The 17,129-nt window shown below is 39.4% G+C and overlaps 1 long non-coding RNA gene and 6 other non-coding genes across 14 annotated transcripts; all 7 read left to right on the top strand.

Annotated features, from left to right (window-relative positions):
• Positions 1–3,132: 3,132 nt before the first annotated feature.
• LOC117559329 lies at positions 3,133–16,680 on the top strand. Of its 8 annotated transcripts, none has more exons than XR_004570958.1 (8): positions 3,144–3,205; positions 3,442–3,481; positions 4,308–4,387; positions 8,012–8,091; positions 10,027–10,106; positions 13,732–13,811; positions 15,748–15,827; positions 16,551–16,680. It is a non-coding gene; the product is annotated as an uncharacterized LOC117559329 (long non-coding RNA). The 8 variants fall into 8 exon arrangements; XR_004570959.1 differs by lacking the exon at positions 3,144–3,205 and adding an exon at positions 3,231–3,247; XR_004570960.1 differs by lacking the exon at positions 4,308–4,387 and having other exon boundaries at positions 3,133–3,205.
• LOC117559335 lies at positions 3,626–3,759 on the top strand. The gene has a single exon (XR_004570967.1). It is a non-coding gene; the product is annotated as a small nucleolar RNA SNORA9 (small nucleolar RNA).
• LOC117559339 lies at positions 4,456–4,589 on the top strand. Its single transcript, XR_004570971.1, has one exon. It is a non-coding gene; the product is annotated as a small nucleolar RNA SNORA9 (small nucleolar RNA).
• Positions 8,159–8,292, top strand: LOC117559337. The gene has a single exon (XR_004570969.1). It is a non-coding gene; the product is annotated as a small nucleolar RNA SNORA9 (small nucleolar RNA).
• On the top strand, positions 10,174–10,307 carry LOC117559338. The gene has a single exon (XR_004570970.1). It is a non-coding gene; the product is annotated as a small nucleolar RNA SNORA9 (small nucleolar RNA).
• LOC117559336 lies at positions 13,879–14,012 on the top strand. The gene has a single exon (XR_004570968.1). It is a non-coding gene; the product is annotated as a small nucleolar RNA SNORA9 (small nucleolar RNA).
• Positions 15,895–16,028, top strand: LOC117559334. The gene has a single exon (XR_004570966.1). It is a non-coding gene; the product is annotated as a small nucleolar RNA SNORA9 (small nucleolar RNA).
• Positions 16,681–17,129: the final 449 nt, after the last annotated feature.

The following is a 17,129-nucleotide window of genomic DNA, read 5'->3' as shown; positions in this document are numbered from 1 at the left end:
AATCAGAAATATAGCTATTTTCTCACAAAAGAGCCGCTCGAAAGTCCCTGCTCTCTAGCAGGGACTTTCGAGGGGGTAAAAAGGTTCACATGAACTAATTTTAGTACCGGCTCTTTTTGGTGTGAACGCGATAAAAGAGTTCACATGAACTAAGTTCACATGAACCTTTGTGGGAAAAGTACCGCAGTGTGAAAGCGCCTCTTATGTAACACTCCCCCTTTTAATTGCTAACACAACACATTGTACATGATAGGCTAAGGGGCGGGACATCTCTTAGTGGTTGACCAATCACAACAGAGCCGGCCAGCTAACCAATCAGAGCAGACTGGGCTCTGGTTTCAGACAGAGGTTGAAAAGAGGTGCTGCAGGGCATATGAGAACAATAAAGAGCTTTCTGAACATTAAAGCATGAGACATGTCCCAGGAGAGACACTACATACTGATATACACCTGACAATGTGCATAATATATCCATTAACATAAAGTTGCCACGTTATTTTAAAAGTTAGTCCTCATATGTTGTTGCCTTGTATCTGCTCTGTCCCCTTTGGTGTAACGTGGAGCATTTCCCCGCTGTGGGACAAACATACAGGATTCCTGATTCCTGAGCCCTTTTGTTCCACACTGCAGGTTCATTGTGCAGCAGTTCGACACATGGAGGATATAAACCCACTTAACAGATGGATTAAAGATCAATGACTGACGTTGAGAAGGCTCTCAGGATGGAGTTGTTGTGGTGACTCTCAGCTGCAGGTGACTCTCAGAGCGTCACCTTGATAAATCAGAGAGCGGTGACGACATTGGACGCAGCGGTGTGTCTGCTGGCTGCATGCCTGCAGGCAGGATACGGATCAGGTTTGTTGATGTGGAGCGACATCTGTCATCCTCTGACGTCTCACACAAGATTGATTCAACAGTTTAACCTCTCTGTTGTCGTTACTAGCTTCATTCCAAGTCTAACACACTGCCGCTAGCCACATGATAACGAATAATGTAGACCTATTGATTAGTAATGGTGTTAATCATGATATCATTTTATATCAGAAACAATATTTGCTTGTATTACAAAGTCTGTAATACCATTTTGATTCAAATAGATGTATCGGCCTGCGATATAACACAATATCATAAGCCTATTTTACACAATCCGTTACATATACTCACAAAAAGCAATGTATATACTGTACATATGACTATTTCATTACTGGGTTCTTCAATACATTTAAATAAATAACAATCTATAAAAATAGATCTCCTCTTAACATAAGGGCTTTCTTCAAAATAAGGGCGTATATTGAAAATGATGATTTGCATAGTTTTTTTATACTTTGCATCCATACTTGTTGATCATTGAATGGATTCATACAACCCTATTGATTAGTGCAGCTTTAATATAACCCCAACCCCTTGTCTTGATCTCTAAGACCCATCATATTCTCTTCATAAGTCAGAGAACATGACCTAACCGGCCTGCGTAGTAGCTACCGCTCTGCCTTAACAATAACAACTGAGATGAGTGTAAAGACATTTTTGGATAAACATTTTGGTCAGTGAGCTATTGTAAGATCATACCCAGAGGCTGACATGTGATTATCTGATCTGGATCTAAGTCTGGTCAATTATTTCAAGCTTGGCCTGATCTGTTGTTTCTCATGCAGAGACTCTGTTATAATTAATCCCAGAGACATGGTGGAAATAGGATTATTCATAGAGATCAAACTGTGATAAATATAATATTGTTTGGTGGAGACGTCGGAGCCAGTGCGTACAAGACAATGTGCTCTTTTCTTATTTCTAACTTCAACAAAGCTCAACTCTTTGAAGGCACCACTTTTGTTTATATGAAATACACACACTTTCTTTAAAAGCTCAGAGTCTCAGTCATGCAGAAACAAGAGGAGCGGCAGAAACACATCATCTTTGTGTCTAAACACAGATTCAGATTGTGAGTTTTCTTTATCAGTATGCAGAGCCAGTCAGCTGGGCGAGTGGTCAGCATCAATGCGTGCTAACAAAGCTGAAATTCATCCGGGCGTCTGCTGATGGATCAGGCACAGCACACCCTGATCCTCTATGAGGGTTATTGTTGTACGGTAATGCAGTCTGAGTCATCGACCACGAGCATCCTCCTGAGCTGCCCCCCCCAGCCTGAGCACTGGGCAAGCCTATTCAAATCACTTTATAGACACAATGTCAAGAGTTTCATTCTTCTATAATGGGATAATTCCATAAAAAATGGTTGTAATGTTTTCAGTCGTCATGGGTAAATGTTTAAGCCATGGCATCATAATCATAACATAGGAAACTTCCATTCTCCATCTTATTTTGAACTAAAGGTGCACATTTGTTTTCTATTGAGAAATATTGTGAAATGATCAGCAAGAGGAAGTGAGTCAAACTGTTTTGGAATTGTTTGCATATAAATCAACAGAATGTATTAATATACTGTAAAGAATCTTACATTTGTAGCCCTTTTTTGTTAAATAAAGGTCCCCAAATTGCATGCAACTCGTTGGATTGTCACATATATTTGATCATAAACCCACATGATTTCTTAGTTTTTTATTTTATTACTTCACATGTTATCTTCTTGTTTTGTTATTTTGATTGGTCTGTTTCGTATGGCCTTTATTTTCTCCTCTTTCTCATCAAAGCTTAATTCTGCTTTAGGCTTTAACATGTTTTTTAAGATAAGAAAATTGCTTAATTTAGTGGAAATTAAAAAAAGAGTTTCATTTGAAGAAAGGGCTCTAGACTGAAAGCCTGTCATAATAAAATGCATGATTTCATGCTTTAATGGCCGTGGAATCAATTGGGTTTTGTGTGGGTTTCAATGGAGACAACGTTATCCTTAAAGGTATTCTGGCTTCAGTTTATTGTCGCCTATTTATAGGCGGAGTTCCTACAAAATTTGCTTCACACTCTTGGCAGAAAAAATGATGGATCTAAATCTTAAAAAGACAAAATGTCCCTAATGAAGTCAAAGAAATGTAGACTATTTCAGGTTCAAACCATGGATGTTTAACACCCTACCGCAATATTTGGTACTATACTGCTCCCTGCTGGCTGGGATACACCTTGTATGGAGTTTATTATACATCCATGGTATGGAGAAGGAGAAGGAAACCCCGTGCCAAAACGTAAGGACGTCACATCCGGCACTGTATGTTTCATTCTACTTCACGGCATGCCTGGGTTGAGTAAGGTACGCTTATTCTATCTGCTTCCATCTTACTTAAATTACAAAGTATGTAACGTTTCTGACTTCTTGAAATATAATTTGAATCTTTAAACTGTAATAGAAAGTCGGTTTTGTTGAGGAATGTTGTTTTTAAACTGTTTAAGTCAGTTAAGCGCGAGCGATGTGCTTTTGCTAACTGCATCACATTCATGTTACTTTTTACAACACGTTTTTCATGTTTTTATTTTCTGTGTTCACAGACTGAAGGCGTGGGTGACTGTCCAACTTAAATATGCGAAGGTAAAGCTTAGTTTACTTTTGTTTTACACTTAAGAGGCAGTCATTTATCTACCAGCCCATGTGAACCCATTGAAGTGCGGTGTTCAGACCGGAAACGACAAGCATTTAAACATTTTAAAGAGACTTCTGTATTGCGTTGCTCGCGTGCAGACCTTCCAGCGAGGCTCAGCCTGCAGTGGCTCTGATCTTTCCTATAGTGTCTGCTAGAGAGATGAGAGGCCGTTTGAGGCCCTGCTGTGACTCCTTACAGTAGGGTTATAGGTAAACCTCCAACAAACTACACTGCCAATTATCGTTTTAAAGTAGATATTATTATTACTTTAAACCTAGCCTAAATCTGTGTAATGTTATCTTATGAATGCACATCATAAAGGGGAACACCTTGAACCAATAGTGGACCATGTGCCATGAAGGGATGATGATGCAGGCAAAAATATTCACTGCTCATTGGTTATATTTACAACTTATTAATTAGCAAGGCAAAAATAAATAAAACTATGCCGAGAAATTCTTTATCGTGACGTGCAGATAAATACATGCTGCTACTTGTTTTTTTAGTTCATGGATCATTTCTTATTGCATGTCTGCTTGCCTATTCATTTAATAGGTTACTTACTTATGTTTGCCTTCATCTGCACTGTCCCTTTGCCTCTGGTAGGCTGTATGTTTCCCCATGGTGGGACCAATGAACCATTTTTGATTATCATGTTCTGCTTGAACTTGCTCACGTAGGCAAAGACTGTAAGTGCACATAAAGCTTGATGTAACCTTATAGGGAAATGTTGTATAAAAAATACAGTACTTATAATATGACTTTCTTTTACAGAACTAGAGATGAAGCCAGGCTCTGCCCTGCGCAGACCTCCTGACTGACCTCTGCTGCTCCAGCATGAGCTGAACACTAAGGTCAGTGTTTTTCAAAGTAAAGCCAACACGTGACCGTAGCCCAGTCCCTATCTTTAAACGTTGCTCGCGTGCAGACCTTCCAGCGAGGCTCAGCCTGCAGTGGCTCTGATCTTTCCTATAGTGTCTGCTAGAGAGATGAGAGGCCGTTTGAGGCCCTGCTGTGACTCCTTACAGCAGGGTTATAGGTAAACCTCCAACAAACTACAGAGGGATTTGTTCTTAAAAGTGAGTTATTGTTACTAAGGAGTTTCATCCTGCCCATATTCTGTATATTGTTTTCTAATGTTGGTGAACCATAAAGGAACACTATTTCTACAAATGGTAGACCGTGTGCCATGAAGGAATTAGGGTCCAGGCTAAATATTATATCGGTACATTTCACTGCTTATCGGTTTATGAATAATACACATAGTGCGTCATTTTAAAGTCGGACATCATGATGTTGAATTTGCTTCCCCCCCCTACGTTTGACACATCTGTTAAGTAAAAACCATGGCTTAAAGGTGGGGTAGGTAAGTTTCAGAAACCGGCTCGAGTGCACTAAAATTTGAAAGTACACAGCCGAAAATAATCCGCCCCTTTCTTCAGACTTCCTTTTTTTTAATGGATTTTGTCAAAGCACTTAAGATATTCATTGCTATCGGGATGTTAAGAGCATTCCATGGAATATATCAAAAAGTGTATCTCGAGTCGGTTTCTCAAACTTACCTCCCCCACCTTTAATAATAATCGTTTAAAAGGAAAAATGATCGCTCACTATTGGGATATTCAATTAATCATTAAAGTAATTTTTCAAGCAGAAGGCTGCTTAACGGGCTTTTTTTCACAAAACTGTGTCTCAGGGCTTCTTAAAATGTAATAAACTATGAATGTGTCATACTCACTTAACGGGAAGAAACTCAGCTAACTGACCATATAAACAATTTTTACCGAAACAAAACACAAGTCTCACAAGAAGCGTCTAAGTGAGTCCTGAGTGAAAAAATGCTAACTCACTTGGCACAGAACTCTAATAATAATAGCTTGGATTTATATAGCGCCTTTCAAGGGACCCGGGGTCGCTTTACAAGTAATAGGGCAAAAACATAACAAAACAAAAGTCAGACAGACAAAACAACAGTTAGATTAGGGGCCGAAAGCCTTGGCAAACAGATGGGACTTGAGGGCCCTTTTTGAAGGCGTTGAGTGTGGGGTTTTTGCGAATCTCCACAGGGAGAGCGTTCCAGAGGGTGGGGGCTGCCACACTGAAGGCTCTGTCCCCAAAGGTTCGCAGTTTGGTGCGGGGGTGGGAAGCAGGCCAGAGTCTGAGGACCGCAGGTTCTAGGTATAAATCGATTGATATACTTATCGGATCTGCACAAACAAGCTTTGCTAGCAAGCTGAGATTCCACAGATACGATACATATAAGTATCGTCACTGAACGATCAAAACTCGCGACAGGGGAAGCAAACCCAGACAACACACGACGTAGCTTTAGGTAGCAAAAACGGAGATATAGTCACCTTTTGCTGTTATTCTGATCATACGTTGTGTTCAATGGCATTAAAACGCGGCTGAAGGTTAATCCAATGTGTCTGTCACTTTGAAAAAATTATTGATAATCCATAATTCAATTTCTATGTCAAAAATTGAATTTTCATATTAGCTGCTAATGGTAGCTTCCAGAGTGTATGACGGCTTCCTGTTGTGGGTATTATGGCTACTCGTCACTCTCACTCCTTATTTGGTAACGTGTATGTGGAACTTCCCCTCGATTCTATTGGCTCTAGCGGTTAACAGGTTAAGTGACTTCCTCTTCATTTAGACTGACAAAAGCCATTTAAGGACACCAACTGGGACTTGGAAAAATTAGGAGAGACATTTGACTATTTTCTGAATTTGTATAGATCAAACAATTTATCCTTCGAGAAATTAATCAGCAGATGAATTGATAACAAAAACATTCAATTTTTACAGCCCTTTTGACAACCAGCAAATACTGCTTTATTCTGTCAAATCAATCTACAGATGTGTGTATGATCTAGGGCTGAACTATATACCGTGTCATGGCGATAACCGCGGCATGCGCGGTATTCACACCGCAGGGACGTGCGGTTTTATTCATTTAAAAAAAAAATGCTGACGCACTTTAGCACAGAATTCAAAATAAAGATACCCTTATTACTTATCGAAACTGCACATACAATATATCCGATTAAAGCTGAGACTCCACAGATTATTTAAGTATAGTATCTAAGCGATCTGATCTCGCGACAGGGGAAGCAAACACAGACATCACAACACGTACCTTTTACGGGAGATCGTCTCACCGTAGCTGTCAATCTGATCAAAAGACGTGTTCAATGGCATTAAAACGAGAAAGAAAAAACGCGGCTGAAACGGTTGATCCATAGGTTGATAATGTATCTGTGGCTTTGAAGCAATTGTTTATAATCCATAATTCCATTTTTATGTAAAAATCGGAGCACAAAAGTTAGCTGCTAATGGTAGCCACCTTGGTGGTATGCAGCTTCCGGTTTTGGCTACGCGTCGTCACTCTCACTCCTTATTTGTTCATGTGTTGGTGTGTGTAGAACTTCCCCTGATATTTGACCTTTTTAGACAGATTTAGCACAAAAAAACCCTCTTTTGGGGCCATTTGGGTGGATTTTCCATATCTCTGGCCCACCTTGCTGGATTTTGACATGTGACATCTCTTTCTGACCGTCGGAACCAATGGAATCGAGGGGAAATCACACAGTTCTTATTTGGTAATGTGTGTGTGTGTGTGTGAGACTTCTGGATTGCCAAGACCGGAAGCAGCAGCCACTCTGGTGGCTACCATTAGCAGCTAACTTTTGCTCTGCGATATTTACATAAAAATGGAATTATGGATTATAAATTAAATCATTTTTTTATACAGACGTTAAAAACCTATGGATTAACCGATTCAGCCGCGTTTTTTCTTTCTCGTTTTAATGCCATTGAACACATCTTTTGATCAGATTGACAGCTACGGTGAGACATCTCCCCTAGAAGCTACGTAAAGGTACGTGTTGTGATGTCTGTGTTTGCTTCCCCTGTCCGAGTTCAGATCACTCAGTGATGATACTATATACCTAAATAATCTGTGGAACCTCAGCTTTAATCGAATATCTTGTAAGTGCAGCTATGATAAGTAATAATAAGGGTACTTTTATCTTGAGTTCTGTGCCAAAGTGCGTTAGCATTTTTCGCTCAGGGGTCATTTAGATGCTTCTTATGAGACTTGTGTTTTGTTTTGGTATAAAATGGTTTGTATCGTCAGTTAGCTGAGATTATTTCCGTTAATCTGGTATAACACATTAATAGGTTCTTAAATATTACGATCCCCTGAGACACAGTGTCGTGAAAAAAAGTAAAGTACCCGCCGGGACTTTGGGGCTTAACAGGTTAAAAAAAATCTCAATATATACCGCAGGGGGGGGAAAAATCGCGATGTCAGTTTTTTTCAATACCGTGCAGCCCTAGTATGATCTGTTTACAACTACCTTACATTAGCTGTTGTCATCCCTTCATTCGAGTTGTATTACCTGTTTTGTTTATATATTAAACATAAATACACAGTACTGTAGTTAAATGTTGTTGTGGTGTTTCTTTTACAGAACTAGAGATGAAGCCAGGCTCTGCCCTGCTCAGACCTCCTGACTGACCTCTGCTGCTCCAGCATGAGCTGAACACTAAGGTCAGTGTTTTCAAAGTAAAGCCAACACATGACCGTAGCCCAGTCCCTATCTTTAAACGTTGCTCGCGTGCAGACCTTCCAGCGAGGCTCAGCCTGCAGTGGCTCTGATCTTTCCTATAGTGTCTGCTAGAGAGATGAGAGGCCGTTTGAGGCCCTGCTGTGACTCCTTACAGCAGGGTTATAGGTAAACCTCCAACAAACTACACTGCCACTTATCGTTTAAAGTAGATATTATTATTAGTTTAAACCTAGCCTAAATCTGTGTAATGTTCTCTTATGAATGCACATCATAAAGGGGAACACCTTGAACCAATAGTGGACCATGTGCCATGAAGGGATGATGATGCAGGCAAAATATTCACTGCTCATTGGTTATATTTACAACTTATTAAGGCGAGACACCCCAGGTGAATAGGGTAATTTTTTTAACTTAAAGGTATCAGCTAGAAATCTCTCCAGTTAATTACTTACAATAAGGCAATTGTCTTTTGTATTACAAGTTTCTGAAATAGCATGTTTAAATATGCAAATTATCCATTATCTCATTAAATATGCACATATTTTAACACATTTCAGAAATTGAAATCTGAACTTTGGATATAGCCAGATTCAAAATTCTTGTTTCATTTTGTAGTCATATTAGTATCTAAGGCTTTTACAGAAGGGATATTGGATATCTCTTTTTATCACTCCATAAATCAGAAAATACTGTCAACAGCCCTAAAATATCCATTTTCGCCATGTTTTTAGGTATACAATGTTGTATAATTCAGGCTATGAATGATATATGAACAAACCCTTCTGTAAAAGCCTTCATAATATTGATAGGAATATAACTGGAAGGTTTGGTGTATGTACGTGCTACTGAAGTTGAAATTTCGAACTCAGAGTAGGAGAAAAAAACTCATTTTGAGAAAACGACCTTTAAAGATTGCAGTGAGGCGCTCGCTAAACCCTCCTGTTCTTTGGATGACAGCTTGCGCATCGACGCACTCCGTGAAGGTATTTCTTGTTCAGGGTCATTTTTTTTTTTATAACCTTGCTTCGTGCAAGTGACAATTGTTATCGTCTTCTCTGTGAACGTTTTTTTCGCCGTTCTTTTTGCATTTTGAGATTTCAATTTCTAGCTGAAAGCTAACCAGGAAGTGTTTTAGCACACCACGTGACGCATCTGAACGAATCACGTTGTCAGAAATTGACACCAGCCAATGAGATTTTGTTTCTTGGTTTAAGACCCCTTTGTGCTTTCACGATTGGTTGCTGATACAAAGGAAATGACCATATTTGGATCCGATGAGATTGTGCAGGAGAGACACAGCTTTCCAGCGATACCTCTGTTGACATGGTGCACACAGCGGTCGCGGTACTTTATGTTACGTTAGAATGCTAACTTTTGGTGAATTTAGGAGAAATCTACAGACGCAAATAGACAAACTATAGTAAAATAAACACTTAAATGTGTATTTTGTACGTTTTCCTTCCAAAAGCCTGAAAGAAAACATGTTATGGAATCAAAATAGCACAAAATCTCAAAATTGACCTGTACTTGAAAAACGATGTTTTTGCCTGCCGTGTCTCGCCTTAATTAGCAAGGCAAAAATAAATAAAACTGCCGAGAAATTCTTTATTGTGACGTGCAGATAAATACATGCTGCTACTTGTTTTTTAGTTCATGCATCATTTCTTATTGCATGTCTGCTTGCCTATTCATTTAATAGGTTACTTACTTATGTTTGTCTTCATCTGCACTGTCCCTTTGCCTCTGGTAGGCTGTATGTTTCCCCATGGTGGGACCAATGAACCATTTTTGATTATCATGTTCTGCTTGAACTTGCTCACGTAGGCAAAGACTAAGTGCACATAAAGCTTGATGTAACCTTATAGGGAAATGTTGTATAAAAAATACAGTACTTATAATATTACTTTCTTTTACAGAACTAGAGATGAAGCCAGGCTCTGCCCTGCTCAGACCTCCTGACTGACCTCTGCTGCTCCAGCATGAGCTGAACACTAAGGTCAGTGTTTTCAAAGTAAAGCCAACACGTGACCGTAGCCCAGTCCCTATCTTTAAACGTTGCTCGCGTGCAGACCTTCCAGCGAGGCTCAGCCTGCAGTGGCTCTGATCTTTCCTATAGTGTCTGCTAGAGAGATGAGAGGCCGTTTGAGGCCCTGCTGTGACTCCTTACAGCAGGGTTATAGGTAAACCTCCAACAAACTACAGAGGGATTTGTTCTTAAAAGTGAGTTATTGTTACTAAGGAGTTTCATCCTGCCCATATTCTGTATATTGTTTTCTAATGTTGGTGAACCATAAAGGAACACTATTTCTACAAATGGTAGACCGTGTGCCATGAAGGGATTAGGGTCCAGGCTAAATATTATATCGGTACATTTCACTGCTTATCGGTTTATGAATAATACACATAGTGCGTCATTTTAAAGTCGGACATCATGATGTTGAATTTGCTTCCCCCCCCTACGTTTGACACATCTGTTAAGTAAAAACCATGGCTTAAAGGTGGGGTAGGTAAGTTTCAGAAACCGGCTCGAGTGCACTAAAATTTGAAAGTACACAGCCGAAAATAATCCGCCCCTTTCTTCAGACTTCCTTTTTTTTTAATGGATTTTGTCAAAGCACTTAAGATATTCATTGCTATCGGGATGTTAAGAGCATTCCATGGAATATATCAAAAAGTGTATCTCGAGTCGGTTTCTCAAACTTACCTACCCCACCTTTAATAATAATCGTTTAAAAGGAAAAATGATCGCTCACTATTGGGATATTCAATTAATCATTAAAGTAATTTTTCAAGCAGAAGGCTGCTTAACGGGCTTTTTTTCACAAAACTGTGTCTCAGGGCTTCTTAAAATGTAATAAACTATGAATGTGTCATACTCACTTAACGGGAAGAAACTCAGCTAACTGACCATATAAACAATTTTTACCGAAACAAAACACAAGTCTCACAAGAAGCGTCTAAGTGAGTCCTGAGTGAAAAAATGCTAACTCACTTGGCACAGAACTCTAATAATAATAGCTTGGATTTATATAGCGCCTTTCAAGGGACCCGGGGTCGCTTTACAAGTAATAGGGCAAAAACATAACAAAACAAAAGTCAGACAGACAAAACAACAGTTAGATTAGGGGGCCGAAAGCCTTGGCAAACAGATGGGACTTGAGGGCCCTTTTTGAAGGCGTTGAGTGTGGGGTTTTTGCGAATCTCCACAGGGAGAGTGTTCCAGAGGGTGGGGGCTGCCACACTGAAGGCTCTGTCCCCAAAGGTTCGCAGTTTGGTGCGGGGGTGGGAAGCAGGCCAGAGTCTGAGGACCGCAGGTTCTAGGTATAAATCGATTGATATACTTATCGGATCTGCACAAACAAGCTTTGCTAGCAAGCTGAGATTCCACAGATACGATACATATAAGTATCGTCACTGAACGATCAAAACTCGCGACAGGGGAAGCAAACCCAGACAACACACGACGTAGCTTTAGGTAGCAAAAACGGAGATATAGTCACCTTTTGCTGTTATTCTGATCATACGTTGTGTTCAATGGCATTAAAACGCGGCTGAAGGTTAATCCAATGTGTCTGTCACTTTGAAAAAATTATTGATAATCCATAATTCAATTTCTATGTCAAAAATTGAATTTTCATATTAGCTGCTAATGGTAGCTTCCAGAGTGTATGACGGCTTCCTGTTGTGGGTATTATGGCTACTCGTCACTCTCACTCCTTATTTGGTAACGTGTATGTGGAACTTCCCCTCGATTCTATTGGCTCTAGCGGTTAACAGGTTAAGTGACTTCCTCTTCATTTAGACTGACAAAAGCCATTTAAGGACACCAACTGGGACTTGGAAAAATTAGGAGAGACATTTGACTATTTTCTGAATTTGTATAGATCAAACAATTTATCCTTCGAGAAATTAATCAGCAGATGAATTGATAACAAAAACATTCAATTTTTACAGCCCTTTTGACAACCAGCAAATACTGCTTTATTCTGTCAAATCAATCTACAGATGTGTGTATGATCTAGGGCTGAACTATATACCGTGTCATGGCGATAACCGCGGCATGCGCGGTATTCACACCGCAGGGACGTGCGGTTTTATTCATTTAAAAAAAAATGCTGACGCACTTTAGCACAGAATTCAAAATAAAGATACCCTTATTACTTATCGAAACTGCACATACAATATATCCGATTAAAGCTGAGACTCCACAGATTATTTAAGTATAGTATCTAAGCGATCTGATCTCGCGACAGGGGAAGCAAACACAGACATCACAACACGTACCTTTTACGGGAGATCGTCTCACCGTAGCTGTCAATCTGATCAAAAGACGTGTTCAATGGCATTAAAACGAGAAAGAAAAAACGCGGCTGAAACGGTTGATCCATAGGTTGATAATGTATCTGTGGCTTTGAAGCAATTGTTTATAATCCATAATTCCATTTTTATGTAAAAATCGGAGCACAAAAGTTAGCTGCTAATGGTAGCCACCTTGGTGGTATGCAGCTTCCGGTTTTGGCTACGCGTCGTCACTCTCACTCCTTATTTGTTCATGTGTTGGTGTGTGTAGAACTTCCCCTGATATTTGACCTTTTTAGACAGATTTAGCACAAAAAAACCCTCTTTTGGGGCCATTTGGGTGGATTTTCCATATCTCTGGCCCACCTTGCTGGATTTTGACATGTGACATCTCTTTCTGACCGTCGGAGCCAATGGAATCGAGGGGAAATCACACAGTTCTTATTTGGTAATGTGTGTGTGTGTGTGTGAGACTTCCGGATTGCCAAGACCGGAAGCAGCAGCCACTCTGGTGGCTACCATTAGCAGCTAACTTTTGCTCTGCGATATTTACATAAAAATGGAATTATGGATTATAAATTAAATCATTTTTTTATACAGACGTTAAAAACCTATGGATTAACCGATTCAGCCGCGTTTTTTCTTTCTCGTTTTAATGCCATTGAACACATCTTTTGATCAGATTGACAGCTACGGTGAGACATCTCCCCTAGAAGCTACGTAAAGGTACGTGTTGTGATGTCTGTGTTTGCTTCCCCTGTCCGAGTTCAGATCACTCAGTGATGATACTATATACCTAAATAATCTGTGGAACCTCAGCTTTAATCGAATATCTTGTAAGTGCAGCTATGATAAGTAATAATAAGGGTACTTTTATCTTGAGTTCTGTGCCAAAGTGCGTTAGCATTTTTTCGCTCAGGGGTCATTTAGATGCTTCTTATGAGACTTGTGTTTTGTTTTGGTATAAAATGGTTTGTATCGTCAGTTAGCTGAGATTATTTCCGTTAATCTGGTATAACACATTAATAGGTTCTTAAATATTACGATCCCCTGAGACACAGTGTCGTGAAAAAAAGTAAAGTACCCGCCGGGACTTTGGGGCTTAACAGGTTAAAAAAAATCTCAATATATACCGCAGGGGGGGAAAAAATCGCGATGTCAGTTTTTTTCAATACCGTGCAGCCCTAGTATGATCTGTTTACAACTACCTTACATTAGCTGTTGTCATCCCTTCATTCGAGTTGTATTACCTGTTTTGTTTATATATTAAACATAAATACACAGTACTGTAGTTAAATGTTGTTGTGGTGTTTCTTTTACAGAACTAGAGATGAAGCCAGGCTCTGCCCTGCTCAGACCTCCTGACTGACCTCTGCTGCTCCAGCATGAGCTGAACACTAAGGTCAGTGTTTTCAAAGTAAAGCCAACACATGACCGTAGCCCAGTCCCTATCTTTAAACGTTGCTCGCGTGCAGACCTTCCAGCGAGGCTCAGCCTGCAGTGGCTCTGATCTTTCCTATAGTGTCTGCTAGAGAGATGAGAGGCCGTTTGAGGCCCTGCTGTGACTCCTTACAGCAGGGTTATAGGTAAACCTCCAACAAACTACACTGCCACTTATCGTTTAAAGTAGATATTATTATTAGTTTAAACCTAGCCTAAATCTGTGTAATGTTCTCTTATGAATGCACATCATAAAGGGGAACACCTTGAACCAATAGTGGACCATGTGCCATGAAGGGATGATGATGCAGGCAAAATATTCACTGCTCATTGGTTATATTTACAACTTATTAAGGCGAGACACCCCAGGTGAATAGGGTATTTTTTTTTAACTTAAAGGTATCAGCTAGAAATCTCTCCAGATAATTACTTACAATAAGGCAATTGTCTTTTGTATTACAAGTTTCTGAAATAGCATGTTTAAATATGCAAATTATCCATTATCTCATTAAATATGCACATATTTTAACACATTTCAGAAATTGAAATCTGAACTTTGGATATAGCCAGATTCAAAATTCTTGTTTCATTTTGTAGTCATATTAGTATCTAAGGCTTTTACAGAAGGGATTTTGGATATCTCTTTTTATCACTCCATAAATCAGAAAATACTGTCGACAGCCCTAAAATATCCATTTTCGCCATGTTTTTAGGTATACAATGTTGTATAATTCAGGCTATGAAGGATATATGAACAAACCCTTCTGTAAAAGCCTTCATAATATTGATAGGAATATAACTGGAAGGTTTGGTGTATGTACGTGCTACTGAAGTTGAAATTTCGAACTCAGAGTAGGAGAAAAAACTCATTTTGAGAAAACGACCTTTAAAGATTGCAGTGAGGCGCTAGCTAAACCCTTCAGTTCTTTGGATGACAGCTTGCGCATCGACGCACTCCGTGAAGGTATTTCATGTTCAGGGTCATTTTTTTTTTATAACCTTGCTTCGTGCAAGTGACAATTGTTGTCGTCTTCTCTGTGAACGTTTTTTTCGCCGTTCTTTTTGCATTTTGAGATTTCAATTTCTAGCTGAAAGCTAACCAGGAAGTGTTTTAGCACACCACGTGACGCATCTGAACGAATCACGTTGTCAGAAGTTGACACCAGCCAATGAGATTTCGTTTCTTGGTTTAAGACCCCTTTGTGCTTTCACGATTGGTTGCTGATACAAAGGAAATGACCATATTTGGATCTGATGAGATTGTGCAGGAGAGACACAGCTTTCCAGCGATACCTCTGTTGACATGGTGCACACAGCGGTCGCGGTACTTTGTTACGTTAGAATGCTAACTTTTGGTGAATTTAGGAGAAATCTACAGACGCAAATAGACAAACTATAGTAAAATAAACACTTAAATGTGTATTTTGTACGTTTTCCTTCCAAAAGCCTGAAAGAAAACATGTTATGGAATCAAAATAGCACAAAATCTCAAAATTGACCTGTACTTGAAAAACGATGTTTTTGCCTGCCGTGTCTCGCCTTAATTAGCAAGGCAAAAATAAATAAAACTATGCCGAGAAATTCTTTATTGTGACGTGCAGATAAATACATGCTGCTACTTGTTTTTTAGTTCATGGATCATTTCTTATTGCATGTCTGCTTGCCTATTCATTTAATAGGTTACTTACTTATGTTTGCCTTCATCTGCACTGTCCCTTTGCCTCTGGTAGGCTGTATGTTTCCCCATGGTGGGACCAATGAACCATTTTTGATTATCATGTTCTGCTTGAACTTGCTCACGTAGGCAAAGACTGTAAGTGCACATAAAGCTTGATGTAACCTTATAGGGAAATGTTGTATAAAAAATACAGTACTTATAATATGACTTTCTTTTACAGAACTAGAGATGAAGCCAGGCTCTGCCCTGCTCAGACCTCCTGACTGACCTCTGCTGCTCCAGCATGAGCTGAACACTAAGGTCAGTGTTTTCAAAGTAAAGCCAACACGTGACCGTAGCCCAGTCCCTATCTTTAAACGTTGCTCGCGTGCAGACCTTCCAGCGAGGCTCAGCCTGCAGTGGCTCTGATCTTTCCTATAGTGTCTGCTAGAGAGATGAGAGGCCGTTTGAGGCCCTGCTGTGACTCCTTACAGCAGGGTTATAGGTAAACCTCCAACATGTCACCTCAGGTTTAGAGATGGACCACATGCTTTGTGTACTGATCCAAGTGTTCTTAATTGGCCTTTAAACGATTCTGAGGCCTGCAGTGAATAAGTCTCATGTCAAAGACCTGAGCTAGACGACACTGGAATTCAAACCTTGATAAAATGCCTTAAATAAATATTTTTTTCTACACCAGAAGAAGAAATGTACACAACATTGAGGGTATACATTTTTGCTTTATATTAAAAGATGAATGTAACAAGGCTATAACATGAACAATGTTTCTCCTTTTCGTAGCAGAGAACAGCAGCATGACTACTATATACATTAAGAATTTAAATGGCATGTTTCATCACAATATTACATTTTCGATTCTTTTAGACAATACCAATTTAGCTAATTGCACAAAGTGTATCACAATGCCATTTTATGAAAATGTAGGGCCTCCATTACCATATGGTTATTTATTCAAATCAGTGTGATGACAGCTTTCAATGTTCTTGCATACAAAATAATTAATTGAAATGTATTTTCCTGCAGATTTCCCTGAGGGTTGGAGAAACTTCAAATCTGCAGAAGAAAATAAATGGTCACATTTGTACATCTGCAGAATATTTCTTTAATGGTTTTCTTGTTTTCCACACTGTTGAAATAAACTTTCTAAACTAATGACCTGTGTTTGTCAGTTGGAGAAATCCTGAAACTGTAAAAAGTGAAAATGCTTTTGATTTGTAAAACTGGTTTTAAAATACTGGAAAATAACTACTTTCTAAATATTTCTACTTGTGAATACCCCACACATAATGGCATTACATTTGATCTTTGAAATGATTATTATTGGAGACTGGAACACGGATATGCAACGTAAAGACACGTCCGTCTTCAAGTCCTTCAGTAGGATTTGTGATCTGCACGGCTTCAGCCTGCTAATCACCCAACCCACCCGGGTATGTGAAACAACACAAACTACCATTGATCTCATTCTGACCTCTGACAAGTCCAGGATCTCCAGTAAAGGGGTTATAGCATGCGGGTTAAGTGATCATTATATGATATTCTGTACCCGCAAAAAGCTAAAACAAAGGGCCGGCTGTCACAAAACAGTCATATCTAGAGACC

The sequence above is a fragment of the Gymnodraco acuticeps genome, unplaced genomic scaffold (assembly GCF_902827175.1).
Source record: "Gymnodraco acuticeps unplaced genomic scaffold, fGymAcu1.1, whole genome shotgun sequence".
Classification (NCBI taxonomy): Eukaryota; Metazoa; Chordata; class Actinopteri; order Perciformes; family Bathydraconidae; genus Gymnodraco; species Gymnodraco acuticeps.
The sequence above is the reverse complement of the archived record's forward strand: the minus strand, read 5'-3'. Positions and strand labels throughout refer to the sequence as shown.